General features: G+C 43.9%; 1 protein-coding gene across 2 annotated transcripts in view; it reads right to left on the reverse strand.

Annotated features, from left to right (window-relative positions):
* Positions 1 to 15,051, reverse strand: part of GREM2 (gremlin 2, DAN family BMP antagonist) — a 108,313-nt gene extending 93,262 nt beyond the window's left edge. For both annotated transcript variants that reach the window (XM_059412487.1, XM_059412488.1), the window contains exon 1: positions 14,937 to 15,051. The gene's annotated coding sequence lies outside the window, so the exon portion shown is untranslated. The remainder of the gene's footprint in view (positions 1 to 14,936) is intronic.
* Positions 15,052 to 21,153: the final 6,102 nt, after the last annotated feature.

Consider the following 21,153-nt stretch of genomic DNA (forward strand, 5'->3'; position numbering starts at 1 on the left):
ACAAGATATAAGATCAAGATCCGAGAAAAACCCAAGTTAAGGGTATAGGTGCTCTTTGGCCTCATATCTACTTGTGAATAGTATTTTCAGGGAATGCTACAGTGAAATTAAAAAAAGAAAACCTAGTTCAGAGTTTTCTGTTTGTTTGTTTGTTTAATACTAAGCAATGCGGTTCCCTGACCTAGCCCTTAGAAAAACGGTGAAGTAGTTGCTTTCCTCATTAATCCTCAGGCTCCTTTTCTTAATTTATTTAGTCCTCTGTGTCGTGCCCTCAGACCCTCCCCACACACCCTTTTTCCTTTGTCCCCCTCCCCCCGTGCACCTGTATACAGGCCTTGACAACCCAGAGTTCTTTGGTCAATCTTCAAATACCCCAGCAGTGTTTTTCTTTCCAAGTCAGCTTCCAAGTTGTGGAATGAAAGGTGTTATTTCCTATTAAGGGAATTTCAGGCACCAGAAAACCCACTGGGAAGAAAGGCAACCCGCGAATGAGGAGAGCGTCCTGGAACACTTCTGGAGGCAGTGCACTGAGTCGATGGAAAGCAAGGGCTTTGGAGTCAGGCCTAGTTGGGTCTGAATTCTGGCTCTTTGCTGTTGGCATTGGGGCTCTGGGTCTCCATGTGTATGAAAGGAATAATAATAAGACTTGACTCTAAGGTTGCATTCAAAATTAACAGGATTGTCTTTGTAAAATACCTAATAATATGTGAAGGTCAAAATCTTGCATGCGGGTTAGGAGTTAGAGCTTTGGAAGTAGACAGACGGGGGCGGCAGGGGGGTCTAACTTTTGCTCAAGGGGAAATAAACTCGACTCTCAGAGTTCTGGAGAACAGAGATAACAGTGCTTTTCTCAGGACTGTTATTTGGGCTTGAATGCATGTAAAAAGATTGACTCCAGTCCTTGGAATATGGTAAGTTCTAAATGAGGTGTGGCCTTCTCTAGTAACAGTTATAATTAGATTATTCCACTATAGATGGGCTCACTGAATGACAGAAATTATTTTTCTTGTCATTATTAGTGAATCATTGGCATTTCTGAATTCCTTTGGGACATGGATATCTTGCTTGTTTAAACATGAGGTGGAATCCTGAATTGAATCAGTCATTTTATATGATATCTCTTATGGAAGGGAAACTTAGTCAAGGTTTGAAATCCATTGCATTTTTCCAGGGGCAGCTAAGGAAATGCAAAACTACAGAGAAATGCCTTGACCTTTCTGGTCCCCCACTGCTACTTACTGTGGTCATTTGTGTGCACACCCCCCCACACCCCGATAAAACAAGGTGACTGAATTCATGTTTAATGTCATTTGGGCTGTGGAGAGCCGTTTAGATCACTCCACGTAAGCCCCTGTTATGAAACAGGATTCTCGTTCAGCTGCCTCCAGGCACGTAGATGTACCCAAACTTATGCTCTGACAGAAAAACAAACATTTGGTTATCTCCTTGTGCGTACTTCGGGAGAAAAACAAAAAGGATCTGGCCTTCTGGTATTCACTTCTCCATCCTGCATCCGGCCCGTACACAAGTCAGCAAGGGCTGGGAACGACAAGCCGGCCGTGCCATTCTTTGTCGTGAGCTAAAACCCGGCCAACGCCAGAACGGAAAACAGAAACAAGGAGTGTTACTGCTCTACCGAGGCACACTGCCTTCTTCAGATCATGTTTTTCCAAAGAGCTACACCTGAATGTGACTTGCTGGGATTCCAGTAATCCTTTTTTATGATCGTGGCTACGAACCTTTTGGAAAAAGCCAGGAATGAGACCACTGTCTCTGGTGTGCAGCAAAACCCAGAAGCCAGAGTGTCCTGAGTGCCCGGACGGAGGAGCCTCCTAAGCCACAGGCCAGCGAGCCAACAGGACATTGTAGATGCCATAGACTGTTTGCATTTTACTAGTAGTCCAAGGGACCAGGAAAATGTTGCACAGCAGGTCTATTGTCCTGTCACAAGGACGAAAACAAAACCAAAAAACCACAAAACCAAAACCAAGAAATGAAACCACGGAAGAGATGATGTATGCGGGCTGTGAACCGCTTTGCGTAATGAGCTCACGGTCAGGGTCACGGTCTCCTCCGGTGTGACGTGTGCTTTACAGCCTCTACAAAGCAAAACTAGCGAGTCACGTTGCCATTGTTGCGGTTATCTGTTACCTGCCTAGTGCTTGTCTCCCCTGCCGGACGGGGAGCTGCTGGAGGGCAGGACCGGATCTTCATCCTTCTCTAGACTCTAGAGCCTGCCACACAGTAAACACTCAGGAATGCTTGATTGTATATAAATCAGAACCTTGACAAAACAAGGCTAAACTGCTAAATGGATGGTCAATTTGTTAACATTATCTGTGAGTTCTTTTTTATATTTCAACAGCTACAGGTCCTTACTTTCCAATCTACACACTCTAAGTTACTCATTTTTTTCACGCATTCCAAAGACATTTCCAATGCACCTACACCACAGGCCAACTACCGATGGGGTTTACACAGATGGGAAAAAAATCTTTTCCCGTCCTTTAATGAGATTATTGAGTCTGTGTCATGAGCCACAGCCTATATATTCAGAAGCTGCCCTAATAAATATTTTTGGGTTTACTTGATAGTCTTGGCTGTCGCTTGAAACAGAAAATCAGTTCAACACCGCAGCCGTTAATATTGACTGAACGGCCCCAAAACCTCAGCTGGCCAATGTTTTAATCATATGGAGACAATCTGAGTTTTACTGCCATCGAGAAACAACAGGAATATCAAATGCAGGAATTAGGAATGCATATCAGTTTTCACAGTGCAGTTTGGCAATTGTGAGAGCACACTTTCTTGTTGTCAGCAAAGGGGCTCTCTGGTAGCCAAACTATTGTTCTGGTGGGTGGTGAGTCTAATGACTTCACTGGCCTCTCTGACTTTGATCTTTGGAGTTTCTGAAGTTGTGGGATTTTGCATGCTACACTGATAATCTGGGAAAACGTACAATCACTATAAAAGGAAATTTTCCTATTAGTCCAAGAATAATTGTTTATAGCAAAACCACCTGACAGAAACATGTGGGTGCCTATCACCCTTAGGAAGACCAGAGATATTTTTACAACTGAGGATTATTTGCTTCCCTTTGCACAAATCCATATGGTGCCTATTCAGACACAAGCCTTCAGCAATGTTGTCTCATTCAACCCCAAGAATAGAGTTCACGAGTTTTGCTCCAAATTTGGATAAAAAGAAGCTTCATGAAGAGTTAGTTGTTTCATCTTCCCCAGCCCAATTACTTGAGGTCAATGGCATGTAAACTCAGCTGGAGTAGGGCAGCAGTCATGAATGAAGTAACCAGGAAGGACGGCTTTCCAGCCTCGGACATACCCTGCTTGGACTATGCCCTGCTTCCTGCGGCTTTCTCTCCTGGAGTAAAACATCTTCCTGGCTGTGCAAGGGACAGTTCTTCTCCCACAGAGAGAAATCTGTCTCTTGCTGACCCTCAGAGTCATCTAGGGGCACCATGGGTAGGAACAGCCATGCAGGAGGGAGGTGCCCACTATTTGCTGGGCGGCTTGTCCCAGGGGGGCTGTCTGGTTCCGCGCATGTCTGTTTCCAAAAATTAAAGGAGCGAGCAGCGAGAAGGAGCACTGAGCCAAATGAGCTGGCTGAGGAAGAGAAGAAAGTGTTCCTCCAGAGAGCACCCTTCCTCTGACAAACAGGAGGGGGAAAATTCTGGATGGAGTGTGACACCAGCTCTTTTCTTTTCCCAAATCCTGTCCAGAGGCTGCATTTGTCGGTTAAAGTCATTCTAAGTGTGACCAAGTAAACCTGTCTAACTAGGGCATTTGAACTAGAGAAAACACCGGTTGCCGGGGATGTGGAAAAACCTGACTGCATAGATCACAAAAAAAGATCCATCCTTGGTCCAAACAGAGGGCAGGGAAAGTCACCGTTATTATTTTAATAAGCCGAAAAGCACTATGACACTTGGTGGCCTGGGAAGGAGAATGCAAAGTGACTTTCCTCCTCTTACCACTTCATTCCATTTTCCATTTGTTCATGATGTGATTTGAAGGCACTGCTGGACCTTCCAAAAATGACTGGGACTATTTCAATGGACCTCAGCCTTGGGGAGTGCAAGCTCTAGGATTATCTGGTATTGCAGAGAGCAGGAGAAAAGTTCATCCAAATTAAACAACAACAGACTACATGGCATTTATACAAAATCCTTCTACTGTCCCCAAAGCAAAATGGTCTCTGCCCCGCTGGGGCACACATCCTGCAGCCTGCACCTTGGACCTTTGTGAAACCTCCTGCAGCACTTTGTGTACTGTTGATTTAGGCTTAGCTTCCTGGTGGAGGCCCACTGGCGGGCATGGTGTGGTAGGAAGAGGAATAGATTGGGAGACAGGGAACCGGGTTCCACGTCTAGTTCTACAAGGCACACAGCTTTCTGAGCTATCAGTTCCCTCTGTGTGAAATGAGAAGGTTAAATAAATTGCTACTTTGTATCTCTAAAACTCAACGAGCCAGAAGAGAGTGATACAGAACACAGGTCATCGGCTGGAGAAAACAGACAGGAAATAATCCAAAGTGGCACATGGCATGGTGTGTCCAGGCCTTCCTGGAGCATCGAAAGTTCTTCAACGGAAATAACTTCTCACTCCTCCAATGCCTCTGTCCCCTCGTTTGTTTGCCTCATCACCAATTTTATCCAGTTTTCATCTGGTGTGCTCATTATTGACACATATGTTTTATCTTCCCCGTTGGCTATAAGCTCCTTGAAAAGATGATCCGTCTTTTGATATTCTGCCATTTCCAGCTCTGGATCCGTAAATATTTGTCAAAAGAATCAATGGTTCCAGGGAGAGTGTTTAATGAACTCTTCTAAATAATTATTACATTTAAAAGAGAAACTTCAGACTCAAATGTTTTACTTGCTCAGTTCATAAAATTGGATTCGAGCTTCTAATTCCAAGGCATTCACAGCAATGCACTGTTCTTTTACTAAATATTCACTGATATCCATTCTGAAGACCTCTGTTTTTTACCCACTAATGTTAAAAGGCTGCTAAATAAATACGCAGATAATAACGAGAACTGCTTTTTGTGCCTGGAATGACACCATTATTTCATATAATTCTTAAAACCGTACTATGAGATTTTAGATGAGGATTACTGCTTCTAAGAAACAATGCTCTCAGATAGGAACGGAGCCAGGTTTATCCGACTCCAAAGTTCATGCTTTAAACTAGAAGTGAACAAACACTTCCTCTCTGTTTGATATTCTCCCAACACAACATACCTAGACTCTTATCTCTTTCTCTAGCATGAACCCTGCATCACTGCGAGGCAACAGAACCAAAATTATGGAAGACAAAGGCAGTGTTTTCAAGCTTTGTTGTAGTGAAAAGGCAGTGACTTGTATTTGGAGTTCTTAAGCTCTCGGAATGATGCTTACTGAGCCACTGAGCGGCTGTGTGAAGTTAGGAAATTTACTGAAGCTCAGTAAACTTCAGTTTTTTGTCAGTGAAATGTGGACAGCAGCACTTACTGCAAAAAGTTTTTATAAAAACTTGATGATGAATTGTATGTTCAAATACCTAAAATGCACAGTAGTTGCGTGGTAGGTCCTTCCTGTCCCCTCCCAACTCTGCCTTCCAGCATGAGCCCCACCTTCCCAAAGTCTGTAAGGTTGGAAGAATGAGCTCTGCATGTATAGGAACACCTTGGCATCCCTGTGAGGGAGAACTTCTCCTCAGTTTGACCAAATCCTGAATAAAATGCTTTACCTCCCAAAAAGATACCAGAGACCACCAAGGCCCCAGCCACCCTGAAAGGTCTTTGCTGTCAACATTTCCATTGAGTTCAATTGAAGAGAATTTTCTCATTTCGCCAAGAACAGAATTCTCTGAGGTTTTTACTTGGCTACTCAGTGATCCAGAACTATGCTCTCTGAGAGCCCATCCCATGAGGATACTTATATCGAGTAAAATCAGAAATATTCTTTCTCATATTTTCTTCCTTAATTTATTTTTAAAAAATGGGACCACTGGTTCTGCAACAGCAGTGACCTCTACAGGGGCATCCACCGATTTGTTTGCCAGACATGAAGTCTCTTGGATTGGAGACATCAAGAAGCCAATGCATGGCTCCTGAGATATCTCACAGCACAGGAGCGGAGGCCAGAAATGGAAGCACAGTTACAATCCAGCCTGGGTTTTTGTACCTAGGAACCCCAAGCGGTGAGTCTCTGACTTTTCAGGACACTAGCCAGACCTGATCGGTAACGGTGGCCCTCAGCCACCCCAGTCACAAGTACTTACTGATGTTTGAGACTAACCTAGAAACAAACACCAAGATATGTGGCATGGTGTGCACCACTGAAGGACTCTTGTCTCTTTCTCCTTATTGAAGCCAGCAGGCTCAGAGCCTTGCAAACCGAAATTGAGGAAAGCAATGGACTTCCCTTTGTCTCTTGCTCTTGACCACGTAGCCTCAGTGTTGGGTGCTGGCATCATGCCCGACCCCGTATCTGATGTAGGACTCCCCGCAACTGAGATCCGTCCCCACCGCTGCCCCGCCCCGCACCAGCACAAGCTTCCTGGGCTCCCAGGGTGGCCTGTTCCATTTGGGGCAACTTCAGCTGACAGAACATTTGCCATCTAAGAAGCCAAATTTACCACCCTCTAGACTGAGGAGTTTTAGATTTTTTCCCGCACGGACGTCCTTTTGGTCTAGTAAAGCTCCTTTTCAGGATCATGTTTCTAAGGTCAGAAGTGCATACTCTCTTTTTTTAGAGAGAGAAAGAGAGAGAATGAGCAGGGAGGGACAGAGGGAGAACAAGAAAGAGAATCGTAAGCAGTCTGATGACCCTGAGATCGTCACCTGAGCTGAAATCAAGAGTCAGACCTTCAACCAACTGAGCCACCAAGGCTCCCCCAGAAATGTATATTCTTAATAGGGAACTATGTATGTGTGTGTGTATACGTGCGCGCACGCACACACACACGTATGTGTGTATATATATAAATATGTGTGTAGAAATATAAAAAAATATATATATACTAACATATTTTTTTAAAAGTGTGATATAGATTTATGTGGTCTTCCTTACATGTTAATACTAAGATCTAGAAGTAGGTATCATAAGCACCATAATTTTGAAGTAGTAGGTGTAAGAGATATTTTGAAACATTTGTATCAACTGTGGTGTAGTATGAAAATAGCTCTGATTTCTCTTGGTGACAAGGCGATGGTTCTGCTAATACTGCTGGGGTCTGCTGCTGACGTTCAGAGCTAAAGGGAAAGGGAAATTTCAGTTTCAGGGCAGTAGAGACAAAGATGCCATTTTTTACCACCCAAATTCATAGACTCCCCTGAATTGTCATAGATTACCCCAGAATTGTCACAGACTAACCCCACAGAGAAAGAACTCTCTGTGAAGAATTTTTTCACAGAGATTTTTAAAAATCTGCTTTTTGCAGCCACACAGAGCAAATCGGTCCTCTTGAACTCTCCTGCTTCTCCTAAATTAAGCCTTCCGATTCAAACCCGACACTGTTTCCAGAATCTTTGGTAACCTTATCGCTTTCTCTGCATGAGTTAGAGTTTGTTAATTTCCAAATGAAAGCACAGCGCCCGGAAAGTTAGCAAGCATTCCAGTGTGTTATGACCAGCCCACACATCCCCAAAGGAAGGAAGGATAAACTTGGAGGGACACCTTGGCACCCTCTAATGATGAAGTGATCTCTCACTTGGGTAAGAAAAATCTGTCAAAATGGTTGATTAAGTATTTTAAAGTCAAAGCAGTAAGTTGTTTAAAAAGAGGATTAACTGACTTTTAATGATGGCTTGATTTTCCTACTGAAATGATCATTTTAAACTTTAATGTGTTACACAAGGGATCAGGAACACAAAGGAAAAAGGAAAAAAAAAGTTTTCTTTCCTCCCAGATGAATGACTGAGTTTATCATTTGTTTAGCCTACACCGAATGTGTGTATTTAAAGCCTTAAAAAAAAATGTTATTTATTTATTTGACAGACAGAGAGCACAAGTAGGCTGAGAGGCAGACAGAGAGAGAAGCAGGCTCCCCACTGAGCAGAGAGCCCAACCCGGAGCTCAATCCCAGGTCCCAGAGATCATGACCTGAGCTGAAGGCAGAGGCTTAACCCACTGAGCCACCCAGGATTCCCTATTTAAAGCTCTTGAAGACTGCACCTTTTCGCAGATAAACAGGAGTCTCTGCTGCTAGCCATAAATTAGACATAGCAGGAGATCAGCAGAGGTAAAATTCATTAAGCATCAATTCTGTGCTGGGGAACCAAAAGATGAATAAGAAATGGCTTCTGTCCTCAAGGGAAATTTAAAATTTAGTGAAAGATGTAAACATATGACAAAAATAATTATACAAGGAAGACTAACACCCCGCTATCTTGGAGGGGGAGAACTATCCAAAATGATACAAAGAAAAGAGTTGAGCTCTTCCAATCAGTAGACTTAAACTGTCAAATGGTTTTGTTAACAAGGCAAAATAATACCATAGATTTGCAAAGCCTCCTGTATTACCATACTCAGCAAATACCCTTAGAGTTGCTAGAATATTCTTTGTCTTTCCTACTTATTTGAGCTCTTCATGATTATCCCCATAAGCTTGCACAACACCTTGCACACAGAATCCTCTCCACATACTATAGATAAGTGAATGAAGGTGCAACATACAATGGGCAAGGTGGGGAAGGGTGTGAATCCTAGTTCGCAATTGAAAGCTGTGTTAATCCCCCTAAGTCTTTGATATCTCACCTGTAAGGTGGGGATAATAACAAGAATATTAGGCTTTTGATAAAGCTTAGATGATACCTATAAAAGACTTGAAAAACAGTCATCCTTCAAGGAATGTCAGCTGTGGTCACAGAAGGAAGCATGTAGAACTGATGTTTAGGCCTGGAAAGAAATACAGTGATCCACTTCCATTTCTGTTTTTAAAGAGTGAGCTCAAGAGATCGTAGGCTCTCCTTAAGGCCACACTCCCAATGTGAAAAACAGGAACAGGTGCAAACCTGGTCCTCTCATTTTCCTAACTTGATAAGTTTTAATAATAACCAGATAACCCTCCTAGGTCAAAGGGGTCTTAATATCATTTGGCCTTCTGAAACACTGTGATGCCATTGTCTGCTATTGTCTGTTTTCTCCAAAGTTTACATTCTCTGAATTCACAGAAGTGAGATATCTCACATTTCCATATCATTTGTCAAGTTGACGTCTAGGAGGCAGATATATATACCTGAAGCTACACATTTCTGTATTGCTGCACATATTTAACGAGCTACAATGAGGGGTGCTGTCTGCCGGCCAGAGGATGTGGCCCTGAGACATGAACACGTCCTCAGCAAAGGGGTTAAAATAGACACAACCTATTTTTTCTCTCCAGTAGTGGGCTTGAGGGTGACTATTTTTCATCTGTTTATCAAATAAGACACTCCTATGACCACAGACTTCAATCAACAGTCAGGCAAGATTATTTCCACATACATAGTTTCAATCGCGAAGTGAGGAGTTGGTGCTGTAGAAAGATGTTTGCTTGTTGTTTACACATGTGTGAGGAACTGGCTGATCCAGGAATTAAGTGCAACAATGTATGTGGAAACAAAATGCAAAGGATCATCTAGCAATAATAACCAGATCATTTTGTTACTGTTGCTTTTGTTACTGCTGTTCAAAGAAGCTCAACAGCTACCTATTGAATGAATGCTTGCATAAATGGTTATGTTTTTAGCTTTCAAATGTCCTGGTTATAATCAATGCCTTAATAAAACTTGCAGAAGATAAATCCTCCGAGTTCATGTAACGGTTAAATTATATATTATGCAGGAACGTGTTTAGTATAATCTGGCATGTGTTCAGCCCTTAACAAGTGTTAGATGAATCTTAATTTGTAAAATGATCAGTAAGGGAAAATTAAAGATAGCTTGAAAACTGGATGAAATTTAGATTCCTAGAAAAAGCAAGTGGCAATGAAATCTCATTATAGACCTGCTGGGCTTTTATTAACTGTAAGTACAATATCACACATCTATCGACTTGCCTGAAACAGTGCTACTATAATTAGAAAATATAATGCATTATCCAGGGTGTGTGTTGTAATTGCACGAAAGCAGAGGGAGGTGGCAAGTTTCCCATAGGTGATAAGATGAGCCTCCTTCAGCTTTTAGAGTCCCAACTATAGAACCAGGTGGGATCATTGTGAACGCAGATGGTATTTGTTCTAGGCAAAGTCAACTCAGCTTAGCATTTCACATGAGCTAGTCAAGTGTTCCCCTGCTCAGTGTGTTCTATTTTTTTTCCCTCTCTCGATGTTTAAATAAATTACAAGAGTGGAGGATTTTAGCTTGGAACTACTACTAATCCATACCACAAAAGTCATGTTTGTGAATTTTTGTGTTCTTGGTGTCATAGCCTTCAAAAACCCTCTTTGGGGAGAATTTTTTCATTAAGTCATGTATTTCCTTTGTCTCAAATTCCCTTGCCTTCACAATCCGGAAATGTTTTCTTCCTGGAACAAACCCTCAGGTGTGTCTTCTCCTGAGGGTTACTGTATTCGCCAGCAGCCTACAATCTTACTTACCCTGCTTTGCCTCTCAAACAGGTAAGTGCCTTCAAACAGATTTATCCTTCAGCCATGGGATTCCTTTATTACAAAGTAATCTAGAAAAAAGAGATGGAATCCAGAGTTTCTCTGACTGAAGGAGCTGGGAAGGGCTACATCAAAAACTGAGAAACAGCAATGCAGCTTCTCAGCCTCTAGGGTTTGCCTCTCCCTCCCTTGTGGCTGACGCCCCACTATTGCGGCACTGTGCTGGGTTCTACGATGACCCTGGACGAATGTTACCCCCTTTACCCAAGCTCCCTCAGCAGCACTGGGGCACTGCGTCATTCCAGACAGTACACGGGAGTGCTGCAGAGGCTAATCTGGCCGAGAATGGGGGAGACACGCAGTGACCTCCCTTTCTTCCCAGACACTGAGACATCTTGACTTTGTCCTTGAAAAAACCTCCTGCTTTGATTCAAGGACACCACGCCTCCTAGCAGAGACTTTGTTTTTAAAGCCCCCTCTGAGCTGCATTCTAAACAGCCTTCATATTTAGCAGCAAAGCTGTGTGTGGAATGTGACGGCACAAATTGTGGCAGAGACAAGGGTGTTCCTGAAGCTAAAATCCCCGACGTAGCTCAATCAGAATGAAGCGTGCAGGGATTCTCGCCGCCAGCTCCAGGTCGCCCACTTGAAGAGTGATTATTTCTCTCCTGTGCACATTTATAGTTTGTTCCTAGAATATGGCTGATCTGTGAAAGTAAGAACAGTGTGAGGCTTATCAGCCTTGAGTTTTTCAAAGGCTGGACTAGGTGTAGTAGGGATTAGGTCTGACCATCTCGGAGATTCTGAGATTCTAAGCAGTAGATGTAGAATCCTTATTTTATTTATTTTTTTTTATAGCACAAGTCTTAGACTCCCCCCCCCCCCCCCAAAAAGCTATTCTAGCTCTCCTGTTTTGAAACCAAATTCACTAGAGACACTACTGACTGTCAATTTACAAGGTGGCCCTGAACCTGCCTTTGAGACATGCTTGAAACAATGACAAGGTGTACAGAGAAAGCAGCTCATAAAAACTTCCCCTCGAGAACCAACGCAAAAAAACCCCATTCTCTCTCTTTTTTCCCTCTGTATTCTACCTCCCTTTCTCCTACCCCTCTCCTGGCAGAGTCAAGATAAAGACCACTTGGACTGCTTCAAAAAGAATGAAGCTAATTCAGACAGAGAAGTTGAATTCTCTCTTAAATAGGCTGCTTTCCTGTTCTTGCCGGGCGGCTCCAACTCTGGGGGCAAAAGTAGAAACAAATCTTTCTGAACGGTGTATCCCGTATTAAGTAAGGCTCTCGATTCTGCTTTTCCAAAGGGAAGACCGTGCCTACTGTTAGGGAGACAGGTTTAGCTATTTTGGAGATCGGAGAACCCCTGGTCGAGAGGAGACGTCACTTTTTACAGTTTGCACGCTGCCCTCTCCTGGTGAGTGTTAACAGCACACCCCATGTATTTATTTTCATCCCATACCTGGGTGCAAGGTCCATGTGTACACATGAGAGTTTGTTTAAAATATTCAGGAAATCACACTGAAAGTTTATACCGGAAGCTTATTTGAGGAAACACACTCATTATTAAGCCTTTGACTCTTGGGTTCCTATTTCAGGATGACAATCTTTATGCCCTCTCCCCCCCACACTCTCGGTGCTTTGACCCTCTCCCTGTTCATCACCCTCTTAAGGCCACGTGGCTCTGGGACTCTGCTCTGCACATCAGTGGTCCGCGTGAGCTGGGCCCTACAGACCAGCTGGCCAGTCAAAGACATATCTCCACCCAGAAGTGGTGGCTGTGGGAAATACCTGTATTTAGACTAGGGACTTGAGGACCATACTTTAGCCTGACTTGCGCTCAAAATTCATTCTACACATGATTAGGTCAGTGTGTCCAGTTTAGAGAAAAGAGAACTCTGGGGTAGGAAGAGAAACAGCTAAGCAAACACAGGAGTAGACAGCACCAGAGGCCAAGTTTATAACCGTGTATTTCCCCTTCGAAACAATTTGTCTTATTTGCTGGCTCTCTGTATGACTTGTTTTAAGCCCAATACTTGGCCCAGGCAGTTGCTCTAATTCACCACTTTCTCCTAAATACTTAGTGGACCCTGATACTGACAAAGCGCTTGCAACCTGGCAGGACGTGGCTGGTCTGATCTCTTGTGTGCCTCGGCAGCCTCTCGGTGTTTGGTGTTTTGGTGTTTGGTGTTTGTCCTTGACCTAGGCCGGCCAGTCCTCTCCATATCAATAAGAACTCGGGCGCCCAGACTGGAAGCCTAATTCCATTCCTTTGCTTTAGAAGAAGAGGACTAAGGAGTTGTTGTTTACTTTAAAGAGATTTCAAGGCAAGTACCTTGTTTAAACTTTACCAAACTTATAACTTGATGGTATCTAAAGCTCTAGCCCGCTATCCTAAAACACAGAGGGAATGAACTTTCGATTACTTCTCCCAGCGAAGAGTGATAGCACGAAACAATGAGTAATCAAAGCACGGTTTACATTTATCTTTGAAAAGCTCTTAGTCCAGACAAAGTGTGTAAGTATACATATTCAGCCTCACATTTACAGTCACTACTGACATGCCCAAAACTGCTCTTGAGCTTGGATGGCAAAAGGCAACGGGTCTCCGTGTATTGCAGATATTATACTTTTAGATTGAAAAATGTGTATAGTGACACAAAACTACACTTTTAACTGCAAATAAAATTGAGTGGGGTCAGTTAATTAGTGTTTATTGAAATAGGTAAATTCCTGACAGTTTCCTTTGTGATGTAAAAAGAGAAAAATATTCATATAAAATCAAAATGCTCTCTGCAAAATAAAATACTCACTTGCCATGTCTCTTCTTTGACATGGTTTCAAAAATACCCCCTTATATCATTCGAACTTGGCATTGGGCAACCCTATGAACAGTTTTCAAGCCTCCATGGTCGAGCTAAGCATGCCTTTTCCTTAATGACAAAGATTAATTTGATTTAAAAAAACAGGTCAGTGTAAATTCTCCATTGTGATATGTAAAACAAATACCTTTCTTACATCTGCCTTATCTACTTTGGGCAGGCACATGTCTTGGATCAGGGGTACCCTACAGTCCAGGCATGACAGAATGGGGAACAGTGCAGGGTTTGAATATGTTCCACCCAGAATCCACCGAGAAGAGCGAGAACATACTCAAGTTCTCTTGTTCTCTAGTAAGAGAACATCCTCTACCAGCCCTGCACCTGCTATAGGGCGGTTCTCTCGTGGAACCAGAGTCCTTCACTGCAGGAAAAGCTCTTATTCGGGGATTCAGGGCAGCTCTATGCCAGCTGTTTGAGGATCGTCCAAAGCAAGGCTAATCTTCTAACTCAGCCTCCACTCAGTCCCCACTGGCTTTTCCAAGGCAAAGGCTGAACTCATTAGGCAATGCTAATTTAATCACAAGTAATCAACAGGAAAAAAAAAGTTATGTAACCATCTTCAAAATCTGAAATCAAACATGGTCATATATATATATATATATATATATATATATATATATATATTTTAAATTTATTTATTTTTACTAAATTCACGTCTCAAAATAAAATGAATAAAGACAGGCCAGGACATGGCCAGGCATCTACGGATTTTAGTATCAAATAAAATCAAGCCCCAGATGGGCACGTCCTCCCAAGATCCCACCTACGACACGGTTCCAAGTTCATGACTTTTTAGTGTAGCGATCCGGGAGGTCTCGGAATTCTTCCCACCGGACGGTGCACAACACCGACGCACGTTCACCTCCGAAGACGATGCCCGGGTAAATCAGGCACACAGCAGGGGTCGCTGACCATTTCACCGAGACACCCCGTCCTCCCTCCTCGGTCTCCGGCCACAGCGACGCGACACGGCGCTGTTCCCACTCCCGAGCGCGGCCCACGCCGGCCGCGCTTTTAGGCTCAAACCCGTGCTCCGTCCGCGCGCGCTCCTGCTCCTCGGAGGAGGGTCCCGACCCGCGGGGGCGGTGGGGACTGCTCGGAGCGCGCTTCCCAACAACCAGCCGCGTCCGCCTCGCCGCGGTCTCAGCCACGACGGGGTCCCCGGGACCGGCCGGGGGCAGCGTGACAGCGCGCAGAGCCCGGCGCGGCTGCAGAGACGCGGACGCCGAGCGAGTCGGACGGCCCCGTCGCAGCCGCGGGGACCCGCGTGGGTGGCCGGACCCCGCGCCCTCCGAACGCGCGTCAACCGCTTCTCCCTCGGGGGGACCCGGGACGCGCCCTCGCCGCTCTCGGCGGGGACCCGCCGAGGAAGCAGCGGCGCCAGGGACTTCTAAGTGCCCCGCGGAGGCAGGAACGGGGAGCCGTGTCCGCGCCCCGCGGTCGCGACGTACCTGCAGTGACGCGATGGGAGCCTCGTCCTCGGGGCCCTGTCCGGCGAGCCACAGAGCGCCCCGCGGGCTGCGCGCCGGCTCTGCGTCTGCCGCCTTCGGGGGCCGGCGGCCGGGCTCCCGCGGACGCGCCTGCGGGGGCGCGCGCGGGCGGGGGGCGGCGCGGGGCGCGCGGGGCTGCGGCTGGCGGCTGTGCACCGGCCGGGGCTGGGCTGTGCCTCCGCGCGGCGCTGCGCCCGGGTCTCGGCGCGGCCCGGGCTTCCTATTGGCTCCGCGCGCCGAGCCGAGGACACGCGCCGCGCCCCCGCCCCCGCCGGGCCTCGCTCGGCCCCGCAGGCGTCGCGGCCCCGCGCCGAGCCCTCGCTCGCGGGGAGTCTCCTCCGCCGGCTGCAGGCTGGCTGCGCGGCGCTGCGGTGGCGGGAGCGCGGCTGCGAGCGGACTTCCCCCGAGCCGCCCTGCTTACGTGGGGGAACCTCCATCCCCGGGCCCGCAAAACCCGCGCACTCCCCTCAGGTCTCCTCCCTTGGGGGATGGGTCTGAATGTGAGGGACGTACAAAGCCCGTGTGTGTGCGGACACACACGCGCGCACACACACACGCGCGCGCACACACACGCACCCATCAGGCCCCTTTTGTTTTGAGTAACTGAGGCCAATGACATTAAAGGCAAGCTGAGCCCCATCACCGAAGTGAGAGCTCCACGGCTAAAATCTTGAATGAATTCAGTGGAAAACACTCATTGCTTGAGTTTGTTTTCTGTTCCAAATAGCGCTTTGGTCATTATCCTTATTTCTGTTTATTGAATACAGAGGTTTCTAATGCAAATCAGACTTGACAGCCTCCAGTGAACACGGAGCGATGGCGCCAGACCAATCCCTGGGCTGCGTGGGCTCCCGGTGTCTCATCGGAAGGCTCCGGGGACGCCTGTGTGCGCCTGCATTTTGTTGTTGTTGTTAAATTTGGGGGTCTTGTCTGCACTGATGGTCTGAAGACACTCACTTAGTGGGATTCACTGGCCAAAGAAAGCTGGTGAGACTCTGCTGAAAAAGTTGCCTGGATTAAAATTTTCAGTCTGTGTAGGTCAAGAGTGCTAAATGCTCAGCTGAGAATGACCCCCCCCCCCCCCAATTTCTCTTCTGAGATCTGACAAACCTGACTGGGGGAAGTTAAGCATAAAATAAAACTTCCCTGTGTTTTCTAAAACAGACCCTCCCTTAGCGGCCATCACCCCTAAATCATTTTCACTTGTGCCTATTTAAATTTTAATGACGGTTCTTCTTGACGAGAAACATTGCTTCTGAAATCACTGAGCTGTATTTTGGGTTTTGATTGGAAAATTTCCCCCCAGTGTTATGCCTTCTGTCTACTAGTTTGGTATTTGATGTCCTGGTTTCAGCCCAGCTCCTAACACCTTTTGTTGTAAAGTCACAGGAAACAAAAATTAGTTTTTGGAATTCACTGTCACCAAACAAACTACCTGCTTGCTTTTCTTACTTGGACATGTTCCAAGAAGCCTCATTTTTTGGAATGGGCCAACCTGGTTTCAGGTTTCAGAAATTGACAAAAGAAATACAAAACAAAACCACATTTGGCCACATTGGTTTCTACCAACAACAATCCAACTTCCAAATAACTTTTACAACTCGAATCCATTCCCTTTCTTCAAGTAAGCAGTTAAAAAAAAAAAACAAAAAACCAACAACAACACTGACATAAATCTTTGAATGTGTGAAGCTTATTTCTTCTAAAGGTCTCAACAGTCCTAGAAAGAAAGGAGTCATAGGTAAGATTTTCCAGATTTTCCAGGTGGAGAAGCAAAGTCAGAGAAGGATAAAGTTGCCTGTGTCATGAAGGTAGACAGCAGGCAGAGCTGGGAGATTGGATAACTGCTTTCCTTCTTACCTTTTTGAGATTACTATTCTATACAGAGTATTCAATCCGAAGAGAAGGGAAGTGTTATTATAGCAGGTTTGCATTCCCATGTGCCTTTGCATAGACGAGCTAACAATTCTTGAAATCATCTGACCAACTTGGTAAATAGTTATTTTACACGGTATCCCAGGACAGATGATGGTAGGTTCTAATATGCTGCCAATAATTTGTACTTTCTTAGAGTTGCCTTTCCAAAACGAGAGACGCGACTGATAAAATCAAGCAGGTTGTTATGTTTTCTGCTTGTTATTTGGGGGGATCACTGTTGCACGTTATATTCCTGAAAAGACCTTAAAATAAAATCATGGATCGCTTAAAATCACAGATAAATCTTAAACTTTGTTTTAGGTGATGATTCAAGCCTTCTTTCCTTCATTCATGGAAGCATATATCTCTTATACCCAATTAGTCATGCGACTTAGAGAAAATAAATTATTAGTATTTGTTTTTCTATGTTTTATTCTTTTGATCATTTTGCTACTTTTAAAAAAGGTTTTCTTCAAAGATATTTCTCAAATGCTGCAATTAAATTAGCTCTCATAAATAACATAGGTGGTGGTAATAAGAAAAACTCTTCATCTCAGAAGACACCAGAGTAATCTGTCTGGCGTAGTAACAGCAGAACAATCCTATTTCGTTTTCCACGCATTCAGCCACATCAGGGTCACCTGTTTAGCTCATATGGCGCCTTTTATGGGAGACATTCACAAGCTGGCATGTATCCAGAAGAGTCCCTAAGATAGTGGTCTTGGATATTATAATTTATAGGAGATGATGAAGAGAATTGGGCAGTTTGTCTTGCAGAAGGGACTTGAGGTAAACATGGTAACAATTTGCAAATAATATATATGAAAGAGGGATTATGTTTATCATTCATAGATGCTTTAAGCGTATTGTCATTTTCACAAGTATTTTCTGACTTGAATCTTCTAACAAGCCGATGAGGAATATGGGGCAAAGAGTATTAGCCTGATTTTATAGATCAAGTCCATATAAAAGTAGAGTAGAGTAAACATGATTTAGTTAGGCTATGCCACTAAAGGATGGGAAAACTTGAAATGCATGCCAAGCCCAGTGCTCTTCTGGGGAGAAGTTAAAGGAGGTGAATAAAATTCAGAGTAAGACTTTTCATAATTAGAGCATGCAAGCAAATGCAAGGATTTCCTGGCAAATCGATGATTTCCCAGTGACCAAAGTGGTCAAGAAAGGGCTCACAGTCATCTAAAGAGATTAGATGATCCCGGGTTTCTTCTGGATCAAAGATGACAGCATCTTTGGTTTTATTATGGAACTTCAAAATATTGTAAGAGAACTTATAATTTCACTAAATGATTCTAATGACATGTTATTAAGTTTAAAAAGTTATGATTATGATATAAATATATTTATGAACTAAAGATGATTAGAGATGGCCTTTTAACCTTTTATCCATATGACGACTATGCATCATTTGCAATAACAGAAAACTTTAAAAAACCATACAGAAGAAGAAAAGAGTTCGCAATTTTTCTTTACTACTCAAAGATATGAGATTTCCACATAGCTAGTATGCTGAAGACTGATTAACTTTCTAATAAGCATCATTCTCTTGATGTTTTCTATACTGATTTATCATTTTCTTTCCAACTTGTATTAGATGCCTTTTTAATGCTGACTTTTTTTTCTTGGTTATCTCATACTCATCTTAGTAGCTTTTTTCTACCCTATCAATTTATTGATAAATGTATAAGTGTTTGTTTAGTTCTTTTATAGTTATAGTCATTTTCCTTAGGTAATCACAACAGTTTAAATTTAACATTAAAGTGAATTTGATATATGAAATTTTTAATTCTTCGACTTAAATATATATTCTTCCATCAGATTAAAATCTTCATTTTACAGAAAGGCCAAAACTCTACTGATTAATGTTGTATATATACATCAAAATCTCCAAATGGATTAATATTTAGGATTCACGGATCTATCGGCATCTAAAACTTACCACCCACACATTGCTACTGCTTATGTGGATGGAACAGCATTTCTCTTTCTCGTGTCACAATATTCCTGCACCAAATGCACAAGAGTGATTTATAAGATTTATAAGAGTTTTTATAGGAAAAAATATAGCCCCTCCTGGGTTGCAGAATAAACTCCTTGGGCATGAGAGTGCCATCTGTCATGTTTGTGTCACCCCAGTGGCGCAGAGAGTATGACCCACAGAGGAGCTTGGGAAATTAACAAGAAAGGGAACGACCACATATTCAGCTCAAGCCCTATATTTTCCCTTAAGACCCAGGGAGCAGGTGGCTGTGGGTTTTTTTGATTCATTAGTTCATGCTTATTAGATGTCAGCAAGGCCTCTGCGTTGTACTCTTAGTTCGGAGATATGGACGGAAAGAGGCAAAGAGAGCAGAATCCGGGTGAAGGGAAGATACAACAGCCTTTGACCTCAATGTGCTCCTGGCACAGCAAACAGAGGAGACGGCTAAAACAAGATTTAGCAATGACAAACGTCGTTGAGATAATGGCCAGGACAGCCTCCGTCATGGTGCCTGCCGCCCCACAGCTCTTTCCCCAACCTCACAACCCAGGGCTAAGGAAGCCCTCCTAGAAAGTTCCGTACATGAGTACAGAAGAGTCATCCTCATGTTGATCTGACTACGGGTAGTAGGCTCAGAGGCAAACAATCTGCCGGCCGTGCAGAGATAATGGCGGCTAGTTGCCAATCAGATTTCCTCTTTTGAAGATCTTAAACTACGGCTCTATCTGGGTATCGATCGCTCTGATTATCTACCTATCCATCTAGCTATCCATCTATAGTTCGCAGTTGAGAGCAATGATATTATCTTTAAGAGTCTGAAAATCAGAGAAAGGAGAATATACTATGTATGATTACGCTGAAAATGATCATTGGTGAAGTTTTGACTAAGAATTCAAGACAAGGGGGTGTCCCGTTGCTCACTCTTTCTCAGCTTCAATGGGCTGTACCTCTATTTCCCTTGTTTCTGTGTGTGTTCTTATACTAAATCTCCCAATGCTCGAGGTAAATTTTGTGAATTTCTCCTCCTGGGAAAGGAGACTACAAGAAGAAGAAAAAAAAAAAAAAACCAGTGAAATAGGGGGGCGTCTCCCATAATCTGAAAAGTTAGGTTAACCTCAGGCTAGTTTTAAATGACGGACATTCTTGCACATCGTGTGGCGTGTGGACTTCGATGTCAACAAAGGGTGTGAATGCTGAGTCTCTTACTGTTTGGGATTTCTGCTTTTCTTCTTGGGTTTTGGTCTTGGCATATATACAATAAGGTTAAAATACCTATAATGTCGAGTTTTAGGACGATTAAAGTAGATTTGGCTTCAGAGAGATTATACAGGGCCTGGTACAGAGAAAATACTTAATAAGATAAGGAATTAAAGCTCACTGGAGCAGGCATTTCATATTCCGTGGATAGCGGGAGTTGTTGAAATTCACTAATCAATGTTTGGATGTGGAGGGGAGAATCTGGCTATTTCACATGAATTGGGGGGAGGGTGTCCTCTCTAGAATTGGCTTTAACCCACATAGTATAGTCTACTGATTTGATTTTTATTTTATTTTATTTTTTATTTTTTTTATTAAAGATTTTATTTATTTATTTGAGAGAGAGACAGTGAGAGAGAGCATGAGCAAGGAGAAGGTCAGAGGGAGAAGCAGACTCCCTGTGGAGCTGGGAGCCTGATGCGGGACTCGATCCTGGGACTCCGGGATCATGACCTGAGCCGAAAGCAGTTGTCCAACCAACTGAGCCACCCAGGCGTCCCTGATTTGATTTTTAGAAGTAATCCCAAGTCGTTCTGAGCTGTGCCTTATGGGAAGAGAAGAAGCTGCCTATTTCCATTTTAGCACAGATTAAGGTAGTGTAATTGTATGATGAGTCTATACTCCTTAAGCAGGGACTATGTCTCATTTAATTTGCTATATCCAGCACCTACCACTGTGTCTGGTACATAGCTGGCCCTCAGTCAAGGTTAGTTCAATGACTTATTTTCTAACTACTCTTATGAGAAAGTTAACTGATGGATGGGTTAATTGTTAATGGAAAGAAAACTTCTTTATATGGATTATGAACTGGCTTGGACTGTAATTCTTTTTTTTTTTTTTAAAGATTTTATTTATTTATTTGACAGAGAAATCACAAGTAGACGGAGAGGCAGGCAGAGAGAGAGAGAGGGAAGCAGGCTCCCTGCTGAGCAGAGAGCCCGATGTGGGGCTCGATCCCAGGGCCCTGAGATCATGACCTGAGCCGAAGGCAGCGGCTTAACCCACAGG

Source organism: Mustela nigripes, chromosome 10, assembly GCF_022355385.1.
Source record: "Mustela nigripes isolate SB6536 chromosome 10, MUSNIG.SB6536, whole genome shotgun sequence".
Classification (NCBI taxonomy): domain Eukaryota; kingdom Metazoa; phylum Chordata; class Mammalia; order Carnivora; family Mustelidae; genus Mustela; species Mustela nigripes.